Raw genomic sequence first — 27,555 nt, forward strand, 5'->3', positions numbered from 1 at the left:
CTCCAGGCTACCGCCGAGCTTTCGGGTCGGGGTTCGGGCGGCCCCTCCCCCCACCCAGAGCGCAGGGCCCACCTTACTCGCCCCCCGCAGTCTGACCACCTTGCACCCCAAGGCCCAGTTCGAAGGCTGCTTCTGGGAAGCCGCCTCTGACTCCTGGTTTTAGTCACTGTCCTCGGGGCGCCCTCCGGCTCTGATCACTCGGGTCGAGGCTTGCTTCCCCTCAACTTGCGCACTGCCCGGCTCAGGCCCCACCGCCACACCGCTGTCGGTCCTCGGTGCGGGGGTGAGTGCGTGAAGTCGGAGAGGGGCCTAAAGGAGAGCCGGGCGGGGGCCGCAGCCCGAGCTGATGTGGAAGTTTCCCTGTCAGTCCCGGCACCGACCCGAGGAAAGTCTTGGGTGCCCTGAGACCCTTCATCTACATGAGCTCCTCAGCCAGGACCTCTGCCCGCGAGCCTTTGCTCCAGCTCTTCCTTCAGCCTGATACACACTCGCAGCCGCAGGTGCGCACTGGGCCCCGGGGATCGCTCCTGGGGAAGCCAGGCCGGATCCTTAGGGCGTAGTGGTGATCTGTGCACTCGACTTCTGTGCCAGCTGCTTTACCCACCATGCTGCATTTCCCCCTCTTTACGACCCTGCCAGATAGTGAGGTGACAGCCTTGGAATGACTGACCTGGAGTGTGAGCTCTGCGCTAGAAAGACATGCAACATCAAAAAGACATCAGAACAAAACAAAAACCAAAAAAAACAAAAACCGAGCGGTTTCTCCCACCTCCCACTGTGGCCTTGCTCTCCCAGGGGACAACTGTTCCTCTGACCCGCTCCCCACCTCCCCCCTCTCAGGCCAGAACTGGGCTGGGCTGGGATTCTTGCTCCAGGGCTAGGTCAGTCTGGGCCCTCTGTGGCTTTGGGCCTCCTTGAGGAATTTCAGGGGTGAATGTGCAGGGTGTGGAGAAGGGTGAGGTGGGAGCTGCAAGAATGTGGGGCTCCCAGAGGGAGGGCTAGCGAAAGGTGGAGAGGGCGGTGTGAATGGGCTTTCCTGGGAAAAGGCCCTGGGAAGCAAGGGCTACTTTGAATGACAAAGGTTCCCTGGGGAGCAGAGGAAGGCTCCGGAGGGTGGGAATGTGGGAGGAAGAGGCTCAGAAGGGTGGGGAGGAAGCTGCCCAAAGGCTTCCATCTGCAGCGGTCCTTTCAAGTCCTGCTAAACCCATAACAATGGGAGGAACTGACCTGTGGACACTAGGGGCAAAGGATGATTAACGTAATTCACCGCGGAAATACAAAAACCTTATGAAAATGTCAGAAATCCCAAAGTACAAATGAAAAGGAGATTCCGGCTTTTCTTATCTATAGAATTGGTCAAGATAAAAATAATGAAAACACCAGATGTTGGTAAGATGTGGGGGAAGCCAGGGCCTTTTTCTCTGCCGGGGAGGTAAATTGTACAATTCTGCAGGATCATTTGACAGTACGTACGAGAGTTTTTATAGAAGAGCAATCCTTTGATTTAGCAATTCTCCTTCCAGGATGGGCCCTAAAATCAAAGATGATTTATCCTGGCCTTATTTGTATTGGGGTAAATGAGAAGTTTTCTAAATTTACAATGACAGGGACCTGGGTAAATAGTCTGTGCAGCATTTGTAGAGGGAAGGCTGTGGGGAAATTCAATATCACACTCTTGAAGAATATTGAAGAGATGAGGAAAGGTCAAGATATGCTGGTAAGTGAAAAGGGGAAGTTATAAAACAGCACGACTCCAATTTTATACATGTCTATATAAATATGCATAATAGCTACCAGGTATAGTGCTGGGCTGGGTACTCTGCCATGTGCCAAGGACTTCACTCAGTCTCCCATTCAACCTTGCAGCCTCATAGAGGGAGATGCTACTAAGTGCACGGGGGGAAAACTGTGAGGAAATGGACCCAGATCAGAAAGGATTTTGAAAGCTGGTTTGTGCCTTACCCAGAAGTGGGAGGTCAGCAGAGAACTTTAAACAGGTGAGCCACAGGTGAACAAAAATATCCATCTAGGTGGTTGAGGAAGATCACGGTGTAGTGGTTTAGATGAGGGGCTGGAAAGGCCAAGAGGTAGGGAGACCTGGTGGGAGCCTGTTGCAGGGTAAGGTAAATCGGGGTTTGCTTCTGTCAAGAGTTGAAGGAAGAAAAGGTGCTCTGTAAAGGGGCTTGAGAAGATTCAAGAGGCAGAAACCAGGGACGATCCATTTCAAAGAAGCCCAGGGAAGGGAGTGAAAAAGGGAATGAGAGGAAGAGTACAAGAGTGCACGCTTCTACGCGAGGCCTTGGTGGTGTCTCTGCCTGAGCCCAGGTAGAGGATCTTCCAGAACCTCCTTGCCTGGGGCCCCCGTGCGTCCTCTGGGAACACTGAGGCCTTCCCTCCCTCACCTGAGGGGCGTTGTCATTCTGCTTGCCCTCCAGCAGTATTTAGAGCTTCGGATGAGAGACTGGAGACAGTGCTTTATAAACTGTCCAACGTATAATCTCTGACTCAGTCTTTGTAAGTCTCAGGCTCTTCCGAGGCTAGTTGGTAATGTTTTCTCTTGTCTTTGGTGGCTGCTTGGCTCACCCTTTTCTGCTCCGACGACATCTCTGTTCTGACTTGCTTCATAGCCTGCTGTGAGTCGGCAGCTGGCCCATCCCGGGATTTGCTGTCAGCCATTCAGCCCTGATTTATTGAGGGTGACTCTGCTCTGGGGCCTGCTCCTTGCCCCACGGCTCCTCCTTTCACTCTCCTGCATCTTGAAGGTCTTCTTTCTTCTCTACCGTCTTTCCCCCCAAGAGACTCAAGTTTCTACCATAATTTCAAAGGAGAACAAAAATTCCCCTTCTACCTACTCCTCCAGCTCCCTGTCCATTTGCATTCCTTCCTAACCAAGTCTCTCCAGTAATTATCTACACTTCTTCATCTCCCCTGCGTCCTCTTTTTTTTTTTAATCTTCTCTCTCTCTCTCTCTCTCTCTCTCTCTTTGTTTTCCCTCTTTGTCTCTTAATTCTTTGCAGTCAGGCCTCTGCTCCCGCCTGTCCACTGAAACTTTTTGTCATGATCGCTGTTGGGTTAAATGCTGGCCCCCACAGGATTTGTCCAAATCCTAACCCCTGGAACCCTTGAAGGTGAACTTATTTGGAGAAAGGGTCTTTGCAGATGTAATTAAGTTAAGGGTCTCAAGATGAGATCAGCCTCGATTTAGGGAGGGTGGCAGGCGTGTTTATTAGAGAAAGCGCGGGGGCAGGGGGGGGGATCTGAGACTGACACAAACAGAGGCTGTCTCTGTGACGCAGAGGCAGGGGCCATAGGAATGCGGCCTCAGCCAGGAAACACTGAGGATGCCAGGACCCCCCTGAAGCTTGGAGAGAGGCTCAGAAGGATCCAACCTGCTGATATCTTCATTTCAGACTCCTGGACCTCCAGAACTGTGAGGCGATACATTTCTATTGATTTAAGCCACCAGTTTGCAGTGATTTATTACTGCTGTCCAAGAGACTAGTTCACCAATAATACCAGCAGCCAACATTTATGGAGTGTGTATCCTGCGCCTGGCACTGTTCTAAGTGGTTTACATGCATTATTTCATTTAATTCCTACCACCAACTCAATGAAGTGGACATGCAGTAATACAAGCAGCATCAACAAAAGCAGGTGTTTTGTTGTTTTTTTTTTTAATTTAGGGTTTGGCGTGTCTTGAGCATTTAAAAATTGAACGCTCCACCTGAATGGCATGTTTCATTATTTATCTCTTTTATACATGAGGAGCCTGTAGATCCAAAACTTATGTAATTACCCAAGGTTGCACAGGTTTCACACCCTGTGAAATCTAGCACCTGCACCTAAATCTTGGATTCCTACCCTGGTAACTCTGGTGGGTGCCCTTAACCATGTTGCACTTCCCAGGCTGCTGGTAGAGACGGATCCCAGGAGGCTGATGGGCCCAGTGGTCCAGGGCTGGGTTTTGTACAGTTGCAGGGCTGGAAGTGGCCAAGGGGCTAGTGAGTTTGGGGGAAAGACTGGGGTGAGGAGAGTAAGTCCGGCTGAAGGAGGAGGAGAGGGGAGGTCTTGGTGACCTCAGACAACATAAGCAACATAGAGCAACAGCAGCATGAACCAGATCTGTGGCCCCCTTGAGCACCTTGGCATTTAAGATTCCTGAGCCGGCATAGTTCTGAGCCATGATAAGGTCTAGTTGTGGCCATGGGAATAAGTGATCAAACACCAGTTNCAGGGAGATTGTCAGTCGACTCCACTCGGTCAAGGAACATGGAAGACAAAGATCGTACCATAACTGATCGACTGCCCTGGGAGCTCAAAGTGTTGAGCCATCACCACTCTTTGTTCTTATCATGAAACAAATGGAACCTGAGTTGGTTCTTGAAAAACAGATAGAAGATGACGAATGCAAAAGCCAGAAGGCTTCTAGGTAACAGGCACAGCAAGAACAAAAACACGGAAGGCCAATGCACAGGGCATCTAGTTTAGAGTTTAAGTTTGCTCTAGTTAAGGGTGCATGAAAGGGAACGATAGGACTTGAACTTTGAAAGTCTCCTAATTTGGGGACCTTGCAAAGCAGACACTGAATCCAAGATTTAGGTGCAGGTGCTACATTTCACAGGGTGTCCTCAGAAAGTATAGTGAAGGAGTGGGGAAGAGAGAGAGAAGGGAGAAAAGTCAATAAAAGATGAGCGAGTTGCCTCTTAGGTAGCTGGGGCTCAGTCCCACAGGGGACCCTCTGATAAACTGCATGGAACACACAGCAGAAAGTGTCCTACAGAAGGACAAAGAAACCAGAATAATTGTCCACCCAATCCAATCAGTCTTCTGATCCTGCTGCCACAGAAGGATTTTGGGCAGAGACCAGTCGCTCTTCATTACCAGTCCACAGTGAGTTAAATACTAAAATTCTGAGTAAGCATTTAGAAACATTTTGCAGCAATTTGACATTGCTTTGACATCCAAGTGCAAAATATGACAAAATGGCTCTGAGATGTGTTGTCGATAATTTGGGAAACGTTGCTCTATTCAGTTATTTCTTGAATAAAGACATGGGGGAAGGAGACCATGGTGGTACTACTAGTGAGTCCTCCACAGGGAGACCCAGGTGGGCAGAATGTCCATCTCCCCACTCAGATGGTGGTTTGGTCACTCTGTTGGCCAAAGGAAGTCTTCCTAGCAACCCCACCCTTAGCATAGGCTGCTGCAGGTGATGTGTCTCTCCTGCCTACCAGAAGGTCAGACAACGAGGGTCAGGCCCAAGCAGCTCCAGTGCCCAAGGGCTCTTGGTTGTATTCCAGCTGGAAACTTGCTGATTCTGCCCCGAGCCTGTGGATATCTAGCACCTAACCCAGTGTTTCTATACTGTGCCCTGGAGGTAGGGTGATGGTTGACAGGAGGTGTCTTTGAAAAGCCACCTGAAGACCAGACAGTTTATTTTTAAATGGAAGTGAAAGGTCAGCTCCAGGATCACACTGCCACCTCCCATCTTGACAATGGATCCTTGAGGTGGCACCAAGGATATGTCATGAATTCTATCCTTGCTTCCTGCTTGGCTAGAAACTCTGATCCAGGGTCTTGGGTCAGCAGAGCAGATCTAGGCACGAGTATCCCTCAAAGCCAAGATGACTCAGGTTGTTAAGTGTGGGCCAAAGAAAAGGCCCAGAAGCTAATTCAGTTCTTTAATGGAGTTTAAAGATCCTCCACCCTGGCTATGCTTTCACTTAACCTGTTCTGTCGTGCCTGGTACAGTGAAAAGAGCCCTGATACCCTGGGTTGAAGCTCAGTTCTGCTGTTTTGTTGAGTAATTTGGGGCCATTCATGAAACCTTTCTGTATCTCAATTACCACACTTGGAAAAGGACAGCACACCTACTTCACAGGCTTATTGTGAGGATGAACTGAGATAATGCTATGGAGCACCTAGTGTATGTGGGCCCTCAGAGTATGGGAGTGGATATGAGAATGTATCCTTCCCCCTCCTGGCAGCTGGGGAAACTGATAAGAACTCTGGCTTGGAGTCAGACAGGTTCTTGCTTAAGCTCGGTCATCTCCAGCGTGTATTATGGGTAAGTTTCCTAACATCTCTGAGCCATGATGACCTCATCTATAAAGAGCAAAATACCTACCTGCAAGGTCGTCGTGAGGAGTAAATGCAACTAAATATACAGAAGAATGTGGCACACAGTAGAGGCTCACTACATGCTCATTAATTGAGCACTTACTATTATTAGTAATGCTGGAGACTGGGTCCACTAGATCAGGCATTGGGGATACAATGTTGGACAAAGACCCACTCTCTTGCCTAGGAATTCAGTGAGAGAAACAATATTGTTAGGGAAATAGATAAAAATACAGATAGTCAAGTCACAACCATGGCACTACTACAAAGAGAGCTATAGAGTGCTAAGTGAAGGTGTGACAAGATAATTTGACCAACTTAGGGAAGTCAGAGAGGGCTTCCCTGAAGAAGTGGTACTTGAGCCAAGTCTGCAGCATAAGTGGGAAGGACATTCTGGATGAAGAAACAATATGTGCAAAGTCCTGTGATGGGGGATCCTAGGACGTTAAAGGGACTCAAAAGAAACCAGTGTGGTAAGGGCCCAGGAATGGAGGGAGCATGGGGTACAGTGGGGCTGGAGAGGAGAGGGGAGGCCAGACCTCACAGGCCTTGCAGTAGAGGTAGAAAATCCAAGAGAAAGACAGAATAATAAGAAATATAAGGCTCTGGGAGAGAGTGAAGGTGGAAAAAAAAATCTACCTTTGATGAGAAAATCAGCTTCCATGTTGAAATAGAAGAAAAAGAGAAAAGGATGAGTATAGAGGTGTGGGGGGGGAGGGAGAATATAATGGATGGGGTTTTCTTTCTCTGTTAAGTAGAAGATAGAATCACTACTGAGAATGAAGGCAGAGGAAGCTGGTTTGAGGACTGTGGTAAAGTTTGACAAGGCCATTGGAGGGTGATTGATTACAGGGCAATGTCTAAGGCCCTTTTGAAGTGAGGGTTCCAGAGTCTTGGGAAAGCCCTCTGCCCTGTGGCATGTAGCTCTCAGCAATGTTTGGCTGCCAGGCACAGGGAACCACAGGAAGCAGATGGGGAGAGGTTCGCCCGATTAGTTGATCAAAAAAACAAGAGGGACAAGAAAATTCATGGCATTGGCAAGACTATCATTGAAATGTTGGACCTTAACTCTGAGCTGCAATAAAGGAAGACATGACCGACACCTGGTAGAATGGCCATCGTCCAAAAGACAAGATAGAGTAAGTGTTGGTGAGGATGTGGAGAAAAGGGAACACATATCACTGTTGGTGGGAATGTAAATTGGTGTAACCACTATGGAAAACAATATGAATGTTCCTCAAAAAATTAAAAATAGGACTATCATGTGACTCAGCAATCCCACTCTGGGTATGTAGCCAAAGGAAATGAAAACAGGATCTTGAAAAGGTGTGTGCACTCCCATGTTCATTGCAGCATTATTCACAATAGCTAAGATATGGAAACAACCTAAGTGTCCATCTATTGAATGGATAAAGATTTGGTATGTATACAACGCAATATTATTCAACAGTGAAAAAGAAGGAGATCCTGCCATTTGGGACAACACGGATGAACTCTAAGGGCATTATGCTAATGAAGCAGGTCAGAGAAAGACAAATAGTGATAGTATCACTTTTCTGTGGGATCTAAAAACAAAACAAAACAAAACAAAACACCCATTAAATTAATAGAAACAGAGAGTAGAGAGGGGTTGCCAGGGACTGGGGCTGGGGGTGGGGAGAAGCACATGAGAGAAAGAAGAGGGTTGATGGACTAGAAGAAGATAGAGGGTCAGTGGCTGGAGAAGCCAGTGTGATGGACAGTTGGAGGTGACTGAGGCAGTACACGTGGTGAAAGAGTGGAGGCTGTAGTCAGTTGTTGGGTGTTCAAGTTGTGATTTTCGAGCAGGAGCCATTCAGGTTGTTGGCAAGGTCCAAGGTGGAGCTGTGGGAGGTGGTGAATGATGGAGTGGATGAATATATTTGTGCGGTCACACAAACTGTTTTCCTTCTCCAGTTAGCCCAACAGCCTGTCTTTTTTCTCATCCTTTGGTTTACAATAATCTTGCCTCTTCCCTCTAAACTTCTTTAAGCTTCCTTCGTGTTTCCACTCAGGATGTCCCTTCCACAAGGAAGCCTTCCCTAATGCTTACTCCAAAAGGGGTCCCTCTGAGAATTAAACCTCTTGCGAGGTGGAGAGACACCACACCTTAGTCACCTCGGCTGTGTTCCTGAACGTTCCCTGTCTGGGTGGAAATCCCACAGCAGGCTCTTGTTGTAATTGTTATTAGTCAGCAGAAATGACAGCTCCCATCCACTGAGTGCTTATCACATGCCAGGCCCTGTGCTGAGCTTTAACACGCATTTTCCCCACTCCTCCCCATTTCACAATAATTTTCTGAGTAGGTGGGACCACCACACCCTCTTTTTCAGATGAAGAAGACTATAAGAGGGCAAGGGACTTTCCCAGGGTGTATAAGCAAGTGATGGTTTGGCTCATCTTCATACTTCTAGTCCCAGAGCAGAGGAGAGCCATGGGTGAGCCACAGCTTCTCACCCTGCTCGACTTCAGCTGTCTGTGTCATACTTGACCCTTTGCAAGGGGTTTGCATCGGCCTCAGCTTCCCCAGAAGTGCAGAATCAGATAAAGAAGGACTCTCCATGGTAGGCCTAGTTCAGCTGCCCTGTTCATGCTGAGAACCCTGTTATGGACTGAATGCTTGTCCGCCTCAAATTCGTATGTTGAAGCCTTAACCTCACAACGTAATGGTATTTGGAGATGGGGTATTTGGACTGTAATTAGGTTTAGAGAGGTCACAAGGGCAGGGCCCTCATGATGAGGATAGTGCCCTTATAAAAAGAGACACCAGATGGGTCTCTCTCTCTCTCTCTCTCTCCCTCCCTCCCCATGAGCAGGTACCAAGGAAAGGCCAACTGAGAACACAGGAAAAAGGTGACTATCTGCAAGCCAGGAAGAGAGAACTCACCAGAAACCAAATTGGCTGGCACCTTGATCTTGGACTTCCCAGCTTCCAGAACTGTGATAAATAAAGCCACTCAGTCTGTGGTGTTTTGTTTTGGCAGCTGAGGCTGACGAATACAGCCCCTTTTCCGTATCCTCTCAAAGTGCTCACCCTCTTTTCCCCTCGTAACGGGGAGCTCACTGCTTTCCTGAGGCAGCCGTCCATCTTCAAAGATCTGTGCCTGTTGGCAAGTTCTTCCATTGTTGAGGAGGCAATCTGCCCACCGGTTTCCACACAACAATCCCAGCTCTGTCTTCTAGACCCACCCGGAACAAGGCTGTTCTCTCTTCCCCGTCACCCCTTCAGATATTTGTAGGCAGAGACCATGACCATCCCACCTACTTTAGGTTCTGTGGGGACAGAGGCCATGTCTGTCCTGTTTATTTCCACATCTCTAGCACCTTGCACAACACTTGCCCCAGAGGAGGAGACTTATACCTATTTGTTAGTTAAATGAACAAAATTAGTTCTACCCGGGATAAGTATTTCCGGTTCCTTTAACTGTACCTCCAAGAACCTGGTTTCAAGTCTTTTTCTTCATTCCCTCTCTTCACCATGTCATGCTAGTTTTCTAGAAACTGGATTTTTGTTCCTGTAGAAGAATGAGATGTTGGTTCTTCCAGCTTGATAAATTGTCAGACATTCCTCCTCTGTCTTCCCTTTTCTTGCACTCTTCTATCTCCTCTATCTTTCCAGGTTACACAGACTCCCCATAAGAGGACAGTGAATGTTGGAAAAAGTAAACAAAAGAGAAAGAAAAGCTGACACTTGTTAATGTTCACTAACGAGTCTTGCCTTGCCTAGGATAGGAGAGGCAGGGTGGTGCAGGCATTAGGAAACAAAGCTCTGGAACCCAGTAGGGCAGAGTGCAAATCTCAGTCCCACTCATTCCAGAGCTGTGTAACCTGGAGGGGGGGGGGGCAGCCTCTCTGAGCCTCAGACTCCTTATCAGTAACACCTACCTTTTGTTCCCACCTCAGGTGGAGAGTAAATAAGATCATCAGTACCTGAGACAATGCCCTTAGTGGGGTGCCCAGCACTTGGAGCTATAGAATGTTGATGCTAATGAAGGATGTGGAGGAAGGCAGTGGGTCCTACAGTGGAAGGACAATGTTGGCTCTGTTACAAGGAGCTGGGTTCAAATCTCAGTTCACTCCCTGGCCAGATGGGTCACCTTGGACAAGCAGTTTTCCTTCTCTGAGCCCGTGTCCTCATCTGCAAAAATGGAGATGTAAGGCAGTTGGAAAGGCTCAGTGAAAGGGTGGCATGGAAGTCCCCAACATGATGACAGATCCCCAAAAGAAGTTCACTCTCTGCCCTTTCATGTGTAGTGTGAGCTCCCGTGTCTCAGTGAGTCATTCAGAAGGAAAGGCTGATTCCCTTGAGTAGACCCACAGCGACATCCCTGTGGAGAAAAAGCGCAGGTACACTGGGCTGTCAGAAAGAGATCCCCAGGTGTGCTGACACCCTTCTTCCAGATGTCTTCTTCATAGCAATATTGTTCTGGACCCGCTGAACTTGCTGTTGAACAGAACTTAGAGTGGTGTCTAGCACCTGCACATGTAAACACTTGGCTATTTACTGAATGAATACGTGAATGGTATGGAATGAAACCTAGTCTTTTTTTTTTTTTTTTTGACTGATGGACCTAAGTCACTGTTCATACTGCATTTACGAATATGTTTTAATTACAAAAGAAATACATTTCGATTCTGGAAAAAATAATTAATAAACACAGTTGATCAAAAAGAAAAAATAAGGGCTCACTTGGTAGGGCATGAGACTCTTGATCTCCGGGTTGTGAGTCTGAGCCATATGTTGGGCATAGAGATAGCTTAAAAAACGTAACAACCCCGTGCAATCCTCCTGTCTAGCTATAACCACTGGTGTTAACAATTTGCCATTAGATCCTTCCAGGCATCCCCCTAAATATCAGTTAAGGTATATGTTTTGGGAACCAGTTTTATTTTTCTTTTCACTTAATAATACTGTGGATGTCTCTCCATGTTGTTGAAAGTTTTTCTAAGTTTTCATTTTTATTCTTTTTTTTAATGTTTACTTTTTAGAGAAAGAGAGAAACAGAGCATGAGCAGGGCAGGGGCAGAGAGAGAGGGAGACACAGAATCTGAAGCAGGTTCCAGGCTCTGAGCTGTCAGCACAGAGCCTGACACAGGGCTTGAACTCACCAACTGTGAGATCATGACCTGAGCCGAAGTTGAATGCTTAACCAACTGAGCCATCCAGGCACCCCTCTAAGACATTTTTAGATTTTACTATTCACTATTTTAGATTTTACTATTAAGCTATACAATAGATTTACTATCTTATTATTTATATGATTTATAGTTCCATTGACTGAATGTTCATAAGCAAATCTTTTGTAATTTAAAAGACAAACATTAAAAAGTCCCACTTGAGGGGCACCTGAGTGGCTCAGTTGGTTGAGCATCCGACTTCAGCTCAGGTCATGATCTCATGGTTTGTGGGTTTCAGCCTCACGTCGGGCTCTGTGGTGACAGCTCAGAGCCTGGAGCCTGCTTTGGATTCTGTGTCTCCCTCTCTCTCTGACCCTCCCCTGCTCACACTGTCCCTCTCTCTCTCAGAAATAAATAAAAAAACATTAAAAAAAAAAGTCCCACTTGATAATTGTATCTGCAACTCTGTCCGCCAATATTTGATCTGTTCTTAACAAAGCTGGAAGGGCACTAACCATTCGTGGATGTCCATGTGTTGCTTATACGTAAGCTCCATTTCTTCATCCTGCAGGGGCTGAGCGGTGGGTAGTGTGTAGGGTAGAGAAAAGCAGGGCTCTGATGTCTGATGCCTGTGGCTGAATGCCCAGCTTTGCCACTCCTTAATTTCCTCATCTGCAAAATGGGGATAAGAATACCTCCCCTTATGGAGTCATTGGGAAGATGATATGACTTACTATATGAAGTGCATGGTAAGAAGTCAATAAGTGACAGCTATTATTACCAATATTGTAAGGAAGATATGGTTAGCCCCAATTTATAGGTGAGAAATCACATAGCAAATAGCTGAAATGACTTGCCCATTGACAAAACTTTAAGAGAATCTAAACGCTGTCTGTCTCCAAGGGGACTAGAATTCATTAAGCTTCTGTAAATACACCACATTCTACAATACGCATAATTTGGGGTAGTGTCACCTTCTACCATGTAGGAGCTAGCCAACATAGGACATAGAATATTCTAAAACCTACTATTGTGTGGATATAGTTACCCTTATTTAGTGAAAGAAAAATTGAGACCCACAGACGTTGAGGGATTTGCCCAAACTTATAAATCAGCAAATCGTAGTAGGGCTGGGATTGGAACCTTTCATGTGGTGGCTGTCTCTCAAGCGAGTCTCAGAAGTTAAGTGGCTTGCCACAGTTTCTACTTTGTCATACTACCTCCCCAAACAGTCTTGTGGAATTTTCCAGGAATCTGGGGCTGGAGGTGACCTCTGTCTATGGTCATTAGATGCTTGAGGAAAATGACCAGGACAGCAATATCCTGACTGTCAAAAGATCACACTCGGTGCCCAGAAGGCCAAGTAGGTGAAATGCAAGAATCCCAGGCTGGAGATCAGAAGTCTATGTCTGCAACCCCCTCCTTCCCTGCCTGCCCCTTCCTTCTCCCATCAGCCCTGGCAGGAAAGAGTTGTTGCCATTAGCTTCAGGAAGCAGCTCGCACAAAGAGACAGTGCCGCACCTTACCCTGACCCCTCCTTTCCCCTCTCCTCCAAATAGTGAAAGTCGGAGTCATAATAATTATCACGATAATACTTATCATGTACGAAGGGCTTTTCATACCTTTTTTCAGCTTGGCCCACCAGGGGTTTCCTGGCCTCCTCTCATGGTGGGGACTCTCACAAATAAAGTGGGTGCTGTTGGACCCCTGAGTCCATCTTCACAATCACCTCTGAGGTTGGTGGCTGTTGTCATTCCTGGGTGACAGAAGAGGAAGCTGGGCTCAGAACGGGCAAATGCTTTGCTTAAAGTCCTGCAGTGAAGGTGCCTGGACTGGACCCCAAGTCTGTCTGATTGCAGAGCCCTTGATCTTTATCAGTATCCTGGACCGCAGAGTAAATGTTGGTGCCGGGCACACTGTGGCAACGGGACCTGGGATGCTACCACTTCATGAGTGCACTTGGAGGGAGATGGGGTCTGGAAGTAGCACCTGAGGTATGATTCTGGGTTCTGGCTTCTCCCTAGCTGTGATGTACCTCTCTGTGCCTTCAGAGAACTCAGTACCATAGGGCGAGGCTAAAAGGCCTGCGCCACGGCTCGGCTGTGCGGGGAAGTCAGAAGGAAACCAGGAGCAGGGGAGCGCCTCTGAGCACCAGGGAGACATTAGCGACTCCCTGGGTCCCAGGGCTGGCCTGTGGCCTCCACTCTCTGTCTGGGGATTTATCTAAGATAAAGTCTACCTCTACCCAAAGTTAAGTTACACTGGGGGTGGAGGGATATACGAAATATTTATTTTTTTTTAAAAGGGCACTGGACTTGGGGTCAGAAGGTCTGTGTTTTTGGTCTGGACCTATCATTACCAAGGGTGTGGAGAGAAGCCCAGTTTCCTCCAGCTTGAGCAGGGCTCTGGGTCCAGTTGCATGTCCTCTTGGGTCTTGGTCTTGCCATCTGTGAGATGAGGGCATCTTTTCTACGGTCTCTCTGACACACTTGCCCTGGTGCACTCCTATGGTGGCTGCCGTCAGGTTCTTGTCCTGATGCCCCCTAGATTCACCTTGCTGTCTGGGAAGGGGGTCTGCGACACTGGGTTCTGGCCTCAGGGAGGACACAGGGATGGGGGCGCAGGTGGGCAGAGGACAGGAGAGGGGCACAATGCCATGAGGACAGACCGCTCCTGGCTTGGTCCCTGTGTCCCCCCCTTGCATGGTGTGGGGGGCCTGGCCTGAGATCAGAGGTCCACCCGCGTCAGCCCCGGCCAGGCCCTCGCGTCAGGAGGCGCCTTCTCAGCACAGAACAATGCGGGCTCTTTGAAGGGCTGGGCAGCAGGGGATGGGTGTTTCTCCAAACATAGGGCCTCCTTTGCAAAACAGGCTTTGATTCCCAGGCCCGGAGGCCCCAGGTGCCTGTTGGGCGGCAGGCGGGGGCTGGGGGCTTTGTTTGGCAGGAAGAGGGGACTCAGAGACTTGGGAACAAAGCCTGGGACACAGCTGGCCAGGGCTGAGGGCTGGCCTGGGCAGGCAGGTCAGGCTGGGATGGCAGTGAGGGCAGTGGTCCTGATGGCTCAGGCCGGCCCCCCTCAGCCTGGCTATCTCTCTTGGTGGGCCCTGGCTCCCTTGCGTATGTGGAAGGGGCCATTGAACTCCAAGCTGTCATGGTGGTCCACTGGCTCCCCATGTCCCTGCTCCGGAACGAAGTGGACAAAACTGGAGTCTAGGACACAGAATGCAAGAGGTGGGGAGGAAAGAGCACTAACCAGAGCCCACTGGCCTGTACTCAAGCACCTCGGTCACCAATGTGGACGATGGCTCCTACCTCCTGCCAGACACCATGTAGGGCACTTGACAGGCATGTGTTGCTGATTTAACCCTTGTTTTCTCACTTGACAATGGCCTACAAGACCCCACAGGACCTCTCTGGACTCATCTCCTATCACTGTTTAACTCGCTTGCTCTGCTCCAGTTACTCTGGCCTCTTTTCACTTCCAGAACATACCAGGCACACTCCTCTCTCCACATCGGCTGTTCTCATCACCCAGAATGCTCTGGCATGGCCAACCCTTCACTCTTTTATGGGGTGGCTCATGTCCTATGCTCTCAGTGAGGCCCATCTTGAATATTCTCTGCAGGGCGTGACTTCCAGCCTGCCCATCTTTTTTTAAAGTAAGCTATAGACCCAGCATGGGGCTTGAACTCATGAGATCGAGAATGTTATGCTTTACCAACTGAACCAGCCAGGCACCTCCTAGCTTGATCATCTTTCATGCCCCCTTAGCCTACTTTTTCTGTCCACACAGATTTTCATCTGATATGACACACAGTCACTTATTTATTATGCTGGTTATTAACCCTCTCAACTAGATTGTAAGCTTCACCAAGTCAGGCACCTTAGTCAATGCTATTCACTCAGGTACCTCAAGCACCTGGTATGATTTAGGCACTTGCAATGTTCACTTTATGTCAACTTGTCTAGGTCTGGGTGCCCCATTGTTTAGTCAAACACTAGCCTAGATATTGCTGTGAAGGTATTTGTAGATATGAGTCATATTTATAATTGGTTAACTCTAAGTGTAGCAAATTACCCTTTATAATGTGTAGGTGGGCCGCATCCAATCATCTGAAGGCCTTAAGAGCAAAAACCGAAGTTTCCTGAAGAAGAAATTCTTCTTAAGACTGCCACATCGAAACCCTGTCTGAGTTTCCTGCCTGCTGGCTTGCAAAATTCAGACTCTAGATTGCAACATCAATTCTTACCTGAATTTCCAGCCTTCAAGCCTGCCCTATAGATTTCAGATTCACCAACTTCTTAAAATGAGGCGAATTTGCCAATTCCTTAAAATCTCTCTTGCTTTCTCTCTAAATACATATTTTTAAAACCTACTGGTTCTGTTTCTCTGGAAATCCCTAACTAATACAGCACTCAAGAAATACTAGAGCTGAGCCATAGGAAATTGCTGTCTTTGTGAGCAAAAAATGGTTAAATATCAGCAATGTCTTATGGCTCAATCTAAAATCTGTTGAATGAATAAATGAATGAACCACGAAGCCATCATGAGATAGGCATGATCTTATTGACAAGAAAACACAGACTCTAAGAGATAAAGCTGCTTGCTAAGAAGGGGACAGCAAATGGTGGTGGGTCTGGGATTTGAATCTCAGCCTGACTCCAAGGCTGGTGCTCCTAAAACATGCAGCAGCTTCTGCCTTCTCTGACCAAGGAGCTAACCACAGGGAGTCCGAGCAGAGCCTACCACCATTGAGAGCCTTAGTTTGAGAAGTCAATGAAAGAGTGGCCCGGAGAGCGGGCCAGTTTAGAAGTTCTCCATCCGCAAGTTCTGAAGCCGCCATGAAGGCGGCTATGCCAGCCTCGGCTCCCTTCATCTAGGGAAACCTCGGGGCTGCCGGTGGCCTTCCTTGGTCCCAGGCTCTTTCCACAGATGCTGATAGCTTCTCTCTAAGGGAGTCTGAAGAGAGACTGACAGAAAGGCATTTTCCCTTGTCTTACCAAAAATGGAGGCACCCCATGGGGAAGACAGCATGGCATACTGGAGTGTGGTGGTGAAGGTGGTCTTGGCGCCGGAGTACTTGGGTCTGAAACTTGGCACTGCCAGTTAGCAGCCAGGTGACTTTGGTCCGCTTATTGAATGTGTCTGAGTCTCAGTCTCCCCAAATATAAAGTGGGAAAATAATGCTTTGCCCCTGGCATTATTTCAAACACTAAATGAAATAATGCATTGAAAGTACTTAGAATTCTGAGTGCTCAGTAAACAGTAGTAGTTAGCATTATCACTTTCAGCAAATAACATCACTACAAAATTTTAGATATTGCTGGAGGCAAAGAAGAAAAGTTCACAGCATCTATTTTGGGGCCCTAATTACATCGCTTTGTCCTCTCCAGGATTCCCTCCCCCTCAATGTGATGACCCCTTGGAAGAGGACCCGTTTGCCATAATTTAGTGTGGTTTTGCTCTGGTGAGTTTATACTGTCCAGGTGTTACCCTCTGGGGGGTATTCCTTGTTTAGACCTGAGCTTTCATTCTGGCAGAAAGCCTTTGTCTTCTGTTTAAAACAAAAACAAAAACAAAAACAAATCACCAGCATTTCAGTCTCCTGGGAATGACACCCCATGGCAGATAATTATAGTCCTTTGCATTTTTCATATAAAATGGTGTTTATGTTAAAACTGTAAGGGAGGTGTGACAGTGACAGATACTGTAATCCTGAATTTCACAGCCAGAGGAGCTTAGGTGCAGAGAAGACTCAGCTTTTCCAAAGTCACCGGTGGCCATGCCAAGCTGTAAGCTCTCCATGTGCTCCACTCCCTCCTAAGCGTGAAGACAGCTCATTCTGGGGGAATGCACTATCTAGAGAGAGGATGCGAGACAATTCTCCGTTCTTTATATATGCATTTTATAACAAAGGCTTTATTATTATTTCACATAGAGATAAACAAATACAATATTTAGAAACAAAGTGCACACACATTGGAAACAGCATGCTTAGATGATTTTTAACCAATAATGGTATGAGATCAAAGAGGCTTAGACACCACAGCTCGGGGAAACTGTCCTGAACTTTGGTTTTCAGGATGACTTCCTTCCTGCTCCAGGGCTCAGCTCAGGCAAGTCCCTGCAGGGGAGCAAGAGAGACCAACAACATCATTTTTCAGATGTTGGTGGTCCCTCAACATGGTCAGAGTCGCCTGCTCTCCCCAGCTCTTGGACCGTCTGGCTCTCACTGGCATAGAAGGTTATCGGCACCAGAACCTTCAACAGCCTTTTCCTGTTATCAGAGCCCAAGTGTCCAAGAAGGAGTCTGAACCTCCTGCTTCTTCCCATCCTGCTGGGTTACAGTCTGTTCTTGGAGCGAGAGTAAACAGAGGAGGTGACAGTGTCAATAAATGTCTCCCGTGTGGCCTTGGCTAGCACACATGCCTTTCCACTAAGGGACACAGGTAGATTTGTGTTTGTGGCCCTTCCTATGACACACACAAGAATAAATATTAAGAAGACAGGAAATAGTAATAAAAATAAAGTAAAGAACAAAGAGGAAAAGAATGTCCCTTTGTGGACTCTGAAAGAGATCTTAAAAAGCTAGTTCTGGGTAATAAAAAGTACTGTCTTTTTTTTTAAAGGTTTATTTATTTTGGGAGAGAGACAGAGTGCAAGTGGGGGAGGGGCAGAGAGAGTAAGGGAGACACAGAATCTGAAGCAGGCTCCAGGCTCTGAGCTGTCAGCACAAAGCCCGATGAGGGGCTTGAACTCACGAACCATGAGATCATGACCTGAGCCAAAGTCAGACACTCAACCAACTGAGCCACCTAGGTGCCCCCAAAGTACTGTCTTTTGAACGTTTTCACGCTGTAGGCGATGAGTAGCAAATTTGGTTAAGAGCCAATGCAATGAATTTCCAGTCACTTGCAAATATACAATCAGCATGTGTCAGTTAACTCATTCTTTAATGAGAGAACAAGTAACATGCTACAACTGGTTCAAAGGATAATTAAAAGAACCTCACAGTTATAGGTTATAAGAATGTTACTGTATTAAAAAATATTTACAAAACTGGTCTATCCGTGGCACAATAATCAATTGTACTGCACTACTTCCAATTCATTTGCATTTCCATGGAAAAGAAGAATTTGCATTATTTATCAATTTTGCCCTGTGTAGAGAGTTGTAAAATATCTTAAGGATAATAAAATGTGAAGTTGGCCTGGAAAAGAACTCTAGACAGGGCACCCAGTCATCTTTTATGCCACATCAATGCATTTCTCACAATTTTGCCTGATGCCAGAGAAATACATTTGGCAAATACATCCAAAGAAGGTCATGAAAGACTTGATTCTATTTGAATCACAGTGGAAGGTAACTCACTGGAGTTCCATCTTTGTCTACATATGGATGATTCCAGAGAAGGCAGTATGCTATCCAGAGAGGAAGCAGGAGATCTGGGTTAGGTCCAACCTCACCATTCTGTAGTAGGGTGGCCTTGGGCCACCCCCTTCTCTCTGACTTACATGACTTCTGATTTCTCATGACTTCTGACTTGCAAAATGGGGCCAATAACAGTGAGATTACAGAGAGGAAAGAACTGCACCAAGCCTAGCGGATAGTGGGAACTCAGGGCACAGCGGCTTCCTTCTGGCTTCTTGAAACTATTCCCAGTGGCTACTCAAGGTGTGTCCATCTTTTCCAGGTGCAAAGGCTGCCCAGTTCATCCACCTGGAACTTCTGAGTGCGAGATCCTTAATGGGTGGAGTTTTGTCTGTGTAGAGCTTTGTAGGCACCGAGCAAACCCTATGGGAAAGGCAGCCAAAGTCTTCTTCTCTTTGGAGGAAAATGGATCCTGGACACACATTGTCACCAGAGGGCAGGTGTCTGGGAATGTAGGGAGGGGAGGAAGTCAGTGAGCCCAGTGCAGAAGTAAGAAGAGATGTTAGTTAAAAGTAATAAGTCAGGGTTTCCTACTTTTCAAGGGATGGTAAGAGACCTCTTTGAAAATATGATGAAAATCTTACACTCACTCTCCAGAAATAGGTATATATGTAGCTGGTGAGGCTATAGCAGGTAGCTCAGGGGTTCTGGGCCTGGAATGGGGCACCCCCTGCAGCCCCTTCCCTTGGTGAATGTCTCTGGCTCCAGGGGAACTGGGGCCAGCCTCACAGAGAGAATCGGAGCTCCAAAGTGAGAAGTGGCAGATCAAGCTCCTTCCTTGTCACCTAAGTGATAGGAACAGGTGAGCTGCTGCGGTGTAGATGGGGCTCAGCCCCATAGAGTCTTTCCTATCTTATCCATGGAGGGGGGGCTGCCCCAAGTCTCCATCACCACAGTCTTTGAGTCCACACAGCAGAGGATCAGCGTGTGTATGGGGGGGGGGGAGGGGAATTGATGGGAGGGGGAGTCCCAAAGGGCAAGTATGGGGCCTTGATTCCTCCCTCCACATTTCACAGGGTCCCTCAGGAAGGTAAAGAGTGTGGGCTTTGGAGCCGATTTGGGACTTGTGTCAACTGTGGAGGTGCACCCCTCAGGTCTCCCTTCCGAAAAGAACTCGCTATTAGCTGTGTGGTAATTTCCTAGGGCTGCCATAATAAAGCACCACACACTGAGTGGCTTGTATAACAGAAATTTATTTTCTCACAGTTCTGGAGCTGAAATCAAGGAGTCGGCAGGGCCATGCTCCCTCTGAAGGTGCCAGGGAAGGACCTGCTGCATGTCTCTCTCCTGGCGTCTGCTAGCCTCAGACATTCCTTGGCTTATAGATGCATGATTCCAAGCCTCTGTCTTCACATGGCATCTCCCTGTGTGTCTCTGTCTTCAAGGGCCTTCTTATAAGAATAGTAGCCATATTGGATTAGGGACCCAGTCTACTCCAATATGACCTCATCTTAATGAATGATAGCTGCAACAACACTATTTCCAAATAGGATCACATTCAGAAGTAGTAGGAATTAGGACTTCAAAATATCTGGGCTTTTTTGAGGAGGAGGAATGTGGAGACATATTTCAATCCCTAACAAACTACAAGGAGTGAGTGCGTGAACCCCTCTTGCAGCAGCACCTTCAGGTAGCTGCGCTTCCCCCAGGCAGCTCTCCAGCGGTGGTACACAGGCTTTATCAGACCTGCATCACCACCACACAGACTCCTCCTGTTCCTCTCCCTTCATCTTCCACAGGCATTTGCTCCCAATAAGCATTATGTACTTCTGACTTCATCACTATCCACTTCCTGAAGGACGAAAACTGGCATAGGCGGTGAAATGAATTTGTTTACTGGATCACCTGTTGCCCAGCTAGCAGTGAAGACCCCATCCCCAGGGGTGTGTGGAGCACAATAGTCTTTGGTGCAAGGTGGCAGCTCAGTTGCTAAATCCTTCACCACTAATGACTTGGAAGAATACTCAGTGGTGGGCACACCTTGGCCATGCAATGATTCAGGTGTTTGAAAAACACAGGGGACCACGTGTGCAAGGGCAATGGAATTAGCTGGCTGTATTAAGTTGCATAAGTTATACTGACCCTTCAGAAAGATGATGGAAAGTTAAGTGCACTCAGAAAACAATAACTAAGTGTGAGGTGGCTTTTGGGTGTTTTATAAATAAGCCTTTATAGGGATGCCTGGGTGGCTCAGTCGGTTAAGCGTCCGACTTCGGCTGAGGTCATGATCTCGCGGTTTGTGGGTTCTAGCCTCGCATCCGGTTCTCTGCTGACAGCTGGGAACCTGGAGCCTGTTTCAGATTCTGTATCTCTCTCTCTCTCTGCCCCTCTCCTACTCACATTCTGTCTCTGTCTCAAAAATAAACATTAAATAAACAGATAAGTAAATAAACTTTTATCTCCCCAGAGGGAGAGCAGAAAAAAAAAACCTGTTATCAAAACCAGGATTTAATGGTATGGAGCTTCAAAAATGATAAAATGCTCAGCTGAGGCAAACTGGTTATGCTAGGGTCAGGGTCCTGGTTGGAAGAACTTGGGACCTGTCATAGGATGAGGACACATGGGATGGGAACATGTGTATAGAGGGTGATGACTCCTAGAAAAGCCAGGAGCTTTACAATTTATAAGTTACAATTATTGTAAAACTAGCACAGTTAAGGTGGCAGCCAGAGAACCTTGACTGCAGAGAGCCGTGGAGATGGTTAATAGAATAAAGTATCCTTACAGGCAAGACAGGCAGGTAACCAGCAAAGGTGTCATCAAAAGAAAAGAAGAATGTTGAAGCAGGAGGTTTATGGTGATTATCCCAATAAAATGTCACAGTTCTTTGCTCAAAGTGCTTGGACTTGATCCAGTTTTTGGGTCTTTGAGTCAGTAGGAGAGAGAACTTGTTGACTGAAGAGGTGGCTAGGTCTCCAGGAGAAAGGACTGTGCAACAAGATGGCAAGCATTTCCTGTAAGAGTCTTCTCAGTCCTTCGCCAAAGGCACTGATAGCCATTTACTCAGAAATTGTTTCCTGGGGAAATGGGAATGTCCAGACATTCCTAGGACTATTGAACCCAAGATCTGAGTTGACATCGATACCCAGAGACCTGAAATGTCATTGTGGACCTACATATGAGGGCCAGCTAATAATTCATGGAGGCTTGTCCAGAGTCCAGCCTATGGTGGACCCACTGGGAATGTGGGACCACTTAATACTCACTTCTCTGATCTCTGAATTTATGTTGACATGGTTGGCGGATAGATTCGCTCCTTGCTCTGTGAGGTAAGAGCTACCACACTGGAGAAGGCCACGGGGAAGCTTTGAATCTGTTCCCCTCTCCCTCCTTCCCTGTTCACTCTCTGATCTCCACACTCTCATTCCCACCAAGATAGTAAATCAAGACCAACACTGTATCCTGGTGGTGGTGGAGGTGGTGATATAATGCTATCATTAAGGATCTCTAGATGCCAGAGTGGTCTGGCATATCTCTATTTAATTTGTCAGTCTGGTACTTGCAGAAATCAGATGGATTCTAGAGTGTGACTGAAAACAGATGAGAGCTCTACCAAATAGTAGCCTCAAATGCAGCTACCGTGCTCACCCGGGGTCTTTGCTAAAGCAGAATCTTAATATGGCTTTAGGTTCATGGTGTGCCACTATTGACTTGGTAAAGGTGTTATTTTCCATCCCAATCAGGAAACAAGATCTGGGGGGCGCCTGGGTGGCTCAGTCGGTTAAGCGTCTGACTTTGGCTGGAGTCATGATCTTGCAGGTTTTTGGTTTGAGTCTTTCATCAGGCTCTCTGCTGTCAGTGCAGTGGAGCCCGCTTCAGATAGTCTGCCTCCCTCTCTCTCTGCCCCTCCCCCATTTGCACTCACTCTCTCTCTGCCTCAAAAATAAATAAACACTTTAAAAAAAAAAAAGGAAACAAGATCATAAACAGTTCACATTCACATGGAGTGGACAATGATATGCATTCATAGTTGTCTCCCTGGGTTATGTTAATTTTCTTTCTCCTTGTCACAGTCTATTCCAAAGTGTTGTGGACTACGTGCACATCCTGTAGAACATCACATTGATCCATGACATTGATAACATCAAACGCTGACCAGGAAGATGAACAAGCTGTGGCTAGCACACTGGAGGCCTTGATAAGACACAGGCACGCCAGAGGGTGGGAGATAAGCCCTTACAGATTTACAAGCCTGCCATGCCAGGAAAGATTTTAGGGGTCTGGAAGTCAGGGGCGTGTTGGGACATCCTCTGCAAAGCAAAAGACAGATAGCTGCATTTTGTTTTGCCATCATAAAGAAGGAAGTATTGTACCAGTCCGACCTTTCTCGGTCTCAGAGGTACACATTCCATACCTAGACATGCTGCTTCAGTCCATATATGGGTGACAAGAAAGGGTCCTAGCTTATTTTTTCTTTAACTGTTATTTAAAGTTTACTGATTTTATATTGAGAGACAGAGGCAGAGAGAGAGGGAGAGAGAAAGAGAATCCCAAGCAGTCTCTGTGCTGCCAGCGCAGAGCCCGATGCAGGGCTCAAACTCATGAACCATGAGGTCAAGAGTCTCACAACTGACTGAGCCGCCCAGGCGCCCCAACAAGAAAGGCTCCTAGCTTTGAGTAGGCGCCCAGGGCAGAAAGGGCTCTCCAGGAAGGCCAGGCTCCAGTGCACACAGCACTGCCACTCAGGCCATACGATCCACCAGATCTTGGTGTTGGAGATGTCAGTGCAGAAAAAGATGTGGTGTGAAGTTTGTGGCAAGTCCGGGAAAGAGAATCACAGTGGAGGCCCTGGACTGAGGAATGAGGGCTTGCCAAGGTGACAGCTGTGGATACAGGGGAGATCTTACTGGGGTGGACTTAGGAATCATGGAGGAAGGACATGATGGACACTAATTGATGTTCCAAGATCAGCTGTGGTGATGGAAACTGTCCTTTGTCCCACTAGCCTCCCTGTTCTCAGTCTTTTCCCTGCAGGAGGAAATCCCACTGAAAGCCCGGAGAAGTGCATCCAAGTGGGGCACAGGTGGGCTGCAGGAGCCATGGAAATGCACCACTCAGACCTCCCTTCAATGAAGAGCTCACCATTCATCTGCAAAGGGTGCAGGAGGTGACAGCTTTCAGCTGCAGAGCCTTCAGGCCAAGTTCATGCTCTCTCGGCATCTGGGTCCTAGAGATGTGGTCATTTTTGCCCAGTGTGGGGCTCTTCTAATGGGAAGTCTTTGCTCAGGAGCTCCCCACTGAGTTGGCTGGACTTTGTCAATTTTGCATCACAGTCCGACAGCAGCTGGAGCAACTTTCGGTATCTGGAATCACAGCGGGTGACCCTGGGCTTTCCGTGTCCATTGGATGGATCTAGAGAGTAAGAGTCATTCATAGGCCCCATTGGAAGGCCACACCTTCCCTCCTGGATGGCCTCTGGTAGTTGAAAGGACAGAGGCTTTCGAGTCAGACATACCTGGGTTCCGATCTTAGCTTCTCCCCTGACTGGTCATGGAACTTTGGTCTCTGGGCTTCCTGAAGAGGCTTCATCCTTATTGTCTCTCTGAGTCCTTTGTCTTTCCCTTTCCCTCCATACTGCCCACCCAGCCAGAATCCTGCAGGAGCAGATTCTCTGCCAGAGGCTGCCAATGCTGTTGAAGAAAAGTCTCCCTTTCCCTCCCCAGGATCATGGCCTCCTTTAATTACCAGAAGGAAGCCAGGCACCTGGACACCTGAGCTGAAATTTAGCAAAGTTCCTTGAGTCCCCACTTTGTACTGCTTTGTATCCAACCGGGCACTTTCCCATAATAACCTTCACAACAACCCCGTGAGGCAGGCTCTGTTGTTATACCCATTTGATAAGTAAGCGAACCGAGGCTCAGCAGAGAAATCTGTCTCATAACTGGGTAAGCAGGGAGCCACGCCCACAGTGAATTTGGTCTGTGCTGGCTTGTGGTGTCTAAATGCTTCAGGAGGCTGCTGCAGGGACCCCTGGGGTCAGGCAAGTCAGGGACAGACCCCAGAGATGGACTCCTTGGAGAGTTTGGGATTACCAGAGCTTTTTGGATAATAGCAAAAGTCATGATAACAATATTAATTATGATTTGTTAAATCCTTGCTACATGCCAGACATGGAGGGTTAACAAACGTGATCTCATATAATCCTTCCAGCAATCTGAGAGTGTGGACTTGTTATCCTCAATCCCCCATCCTGGCCAATGTGACTCCAAAGCTCACACACATTCCTTGATGCAGATCCGCATCTCCCCTTGATGATGATTAATGGCCTTCACCCAACAGACCATATCTTGGCCAGGCCCCTGCCCTGCTCACCAATCCTCCCTTGCTCTGACTCCTCAGAGCAAGCCTGAGCCTTAGCACGAGGTTTGAGGCTTAGATCATAGAAAGGATAAGCCCTTCCTAGGTGTGGCTACGTCCCACCTCCCTGACACGCTGAAACTTAACAAGGATGGAAGAGACTTTCTAAACCCCACTCAGAACAAGAGAGAAAAAATCAGATGTGTGCTTGATGTTTATAGGACAGAACAGAACAGAACCTGAAGGACCCTGCCTTCTTCATTAAAAAGAAAGCTCTTTAAACCAGAGAAGTAAAACAATCCCTTCTGACTAACAGGAACCAAAGACCAGGTGGGACCGAGACGGGGCTGACCCCAACTGCCATTGCTCTGTTTGAGGCCTTCCAGGCAGAGATGGGTCATTCTGGGGGCCGTTCTGGGAAGGTGAGAGGTGCCAGGAAGAAAGCCAAAACCAGGCTGCCTCTATTCAAGCATGGGAAAAATGGTGCATTGAGCTTATCATAATCCTAGGCAAAATTCCAGAAGTTCCTTTCCTAAGCAGGGATTACTGGGAGCCAAAACAGGTTCACTTAGGTCAAGGCATGTCTAACTTTCCAGATTTCCCCTGTAGGAAGGGTGACCAGAACATGTTGTGGGAAAAGGGCCACAGAATCAGGCTTTAAAAATAAGACTTTGCTGTTAACAAGAACTGCATTAGGGAAGAAAGGAGAGAGTTCATCAGCCAGGGTCTGGAATCTACCACACCCCAGCTCCCTACATATAACAAATTATAGGGTTCCTTTTATAGCAGAATAGACTCAAGAGCGCTGCCAAAATTTGTCTTGTGGTCAGCAATGGAGGAGGAGTCTTAGGACACACAAGGCAGAAAGATGAGATGCCCTGAGGCCATGGATGTTGGCAACAAACATCTGAGAGGGCTGATAGTATTAGTCCAATAAAGCACTTCAGATCTAGAAAAGTTTCAGAATTTGTCCAGGGGAATAACACATTGGGAATGTCTTAGACTACATGACATGAATTAAGGAAGGGCTGGTTTCCTCGTCAAGCACCACTGGCACCAAGGGCAATTTTGCTATTGAAATGTCTTTTTTAAAATGCCTCTCACACGTATCCTTGAGGCCTAATGGAGAAATATGGGTCAAATCAGGGTAACTCAGCCTTCACAGGGCTGTTTGAAACCCTCTACTCAGAGGAGAAGGCATTAAGTGATTCTGTTGGATGGGACCCTGCCATTTTTATGACCCAGACTAGCAGCAATGTGGTCCTTCCACTAACACGCACTGGTGTCTGCTGTGGGTGTGCCTCGTGCAGAGGAAAAGAATGTGTGTCTAATGTATGAGACGAAAACCCTGCTGGATGCCCCCTGGTCCAGAGTTTGGTCCTACACTACCCTCTACCTGCCTGCAAGGCATGACCATTTCTATTCTGTTAGGCATGGAGTGGAGAGGTTCAAAGTTAATGCTCTGGAGTCAGACTGTCTCTCTCCCCCACCCCATCCTATTGCAATCTCAGCTCTGCCATTTACTAGTTCAGCAACTTTAGGCAAGTCAATAATTTATCTGTGTCTCTCTCTTTTTTTTTTTCATTTGAAAATGGGGATAATGGTGGTGCCTAATTCACGGGGTTAGAGCACTGGCTTTCATTTTTTGACTTGTGACTCACAGTGAGAAATACATTTTGAAAGACCTAAATGTGAGACAGGAAACCATCAAAATCCTAAAGGAGAACACAGGCAGCAACCTCTGTGACACTGGCTGTAGCAACTTCTTAGTAGACATGTCTGTGGAAGCAAGGGAAATAAAAGCAAAAATGAACTATTGGGACCTCATTAAGATAAAAAGCTTCTGCACAATGAAGGAAACAATCAACAAAACTAAAAGGCAACCTTCAGAATGGGAGAAGATTTTGCAAATGACATCTCCTATAAAGGGTTAGCGTCCAAGGTCTATAAAAAAATTTATCAAACTCAACACCCCAAAACCAAATAATTCAATTAAGAAATGAGCAGAAAACATGAATAGGCATTTTTCCAAAGAAGACAACCTGATGGCTAACAGACACATGAACAAATGCTCAACACTCATTATCAGGGAAACACAAATCAAAACCATGATGAGATACCACTTGATAGCTGTCAGAATGGCTAAAATTAACAACACAGGAAACAACAGATGTTGGCAAAAATGAGGAGAAGGGGGAACCCTCTTACACTTTTGGTGGGAATGCAAACTGGGGCAGCCCCTCTGGAAAACAGAATGGAGGTTCCTCAAAAAATTAAAAATAGAACTATCTAGCAGTTGCACTATGAGGAATTCCTCATATACTGATATTTCATATTTCATTCATTCCTCATATCCTTGAATGCTGATTTGAAGGGACACATGCATCCTCAAAGTTATAGCAGTGCTATCAACAAGAGCCAAATTATGGAGAGAACCCAAATGTCTATCCCCTGATGAATGGATAAAGAAAAGGTGGTGTATGTATATAATGTAATATTATTCAGCCATCAAAAAGAATGCAATCTTGCCATTTGCAAAAATGTGCATGGAGCTAGAGTATATAAAGTTAA

The sequence above is a fragment of the Crocuta crocuta genome, unplaced genomic scaffold (genome assembly GCF_008692635.1).
Source record: "Crocuta crocuta isolate KB4526 unplaced genomic scaffold, BGI_CrCroc_1.0 scaffold367, whole genome shotgun sequence".
NCBI classification, from domain to species: Eukaryota; Metazoa; Chordata; class Mammalia; order Carnivora; family Hyaenidae; genus Crocuta; species Crocuta crocuta.